This window comes from Hibiscus syriacus, unplaced genomic scaffold (assembly GCF_006381635.1).
Source record: "Hibiscus syriacus cultivar Baekdansim isolate YM2019G1 unplaced genomic scaffold, ASM638163v2 tig00112453_pilon, whole genome shotgun sequence".
Classification (NCBI taxonomy): domain Eukaryota; kingdom Viridiplantae; phylum Streptophyta; class Magnoliopsida; order Malvales; family Malvaceae; genus Hibiscus; species Hibiscus syriacus.
The window spans coordinates 42,856-43,637 of NW_024063336.1; the positions used below are offsets into that span (position 1 = coordinate 42,856).

Consider the following 782-nt stretch of genomic DNA (forward strand, 5'->3'; position numbering starts at 1 on the left):
GAAGCCAGTAATGTTCCAAATGCTATAATCAATAGGGAAATATAGTGGGATGCACACCGAGGACCCTCGAGCACCCTTGAGAGCATTTATGGAAGTGTATGATTCATTTATACAATAAAGAGTTATCTATGAGGCCTTAAAGATGAAGCTACTCCCATACTCGTTTCGCAAAAAAACCAAGGCATGGCTTAACTTGTAGAAACCTAGTGTTATAGTATCATGGAACAAACTTGCTCAAAAGTTCTTTATGCAATTCAACCCTCCTAACATGAATGCAAGGCTGAGAAATGACATCGCATCTTTCAAGCAAATGAAAAATGAAAACTTTTATGAAGCAAAGGAGAGGTTTACGAACTTGCTGTAAAAATGTATGATGCATGGTTTCTAGTATTATACACAAATAAAGATATTTTACAATAGACTTAACATAAAAACAAGGATGGTTGTAGATGCTTCCGCCAATAGAGCATTGTTGGAAAAGCCCTACAACGAACCTTATGATATCTTAAAGAGGATTTCCAACAAATACTACCAATACCCTAATATAAGGATTATATCAGGTAGACGTGTTGTTGCAGCAGCGGACAATGATGCTCTAAATACACTGACCACACAAGTGATAGCATTAACTGAAATGATAAAGAAAATGCAAAATCCTAGAGGTACGTATGAGATAAAAATTACATCTTTTGTTAATTGTATTTATTTTGGTGATAACCATAATTTTGATGAATGTTCACAAAACCCCGAGTTTGTGTATTTTTTTAGAAATATAACAGGAA

General features: G+C 34.7%; 1 non-coding gene across 1 annotated transcript; it reads right to left on the reverse strand.

Annotated features, from left to right (window-relative positions):
- Nucleotides 1-277: 277 nt before the first annotated feature.
- LOC120179801 lies at nt 278-384 on the reverse strand. Its single transcript, XR_005521650.1, has one exon. It is a non-coding gene; the product is annotated as a small nucleolar RNA R71 (small nucleolar RNA).
- Between the last annotated feature and the right edge of the window lie 398 nt (nt 385-782).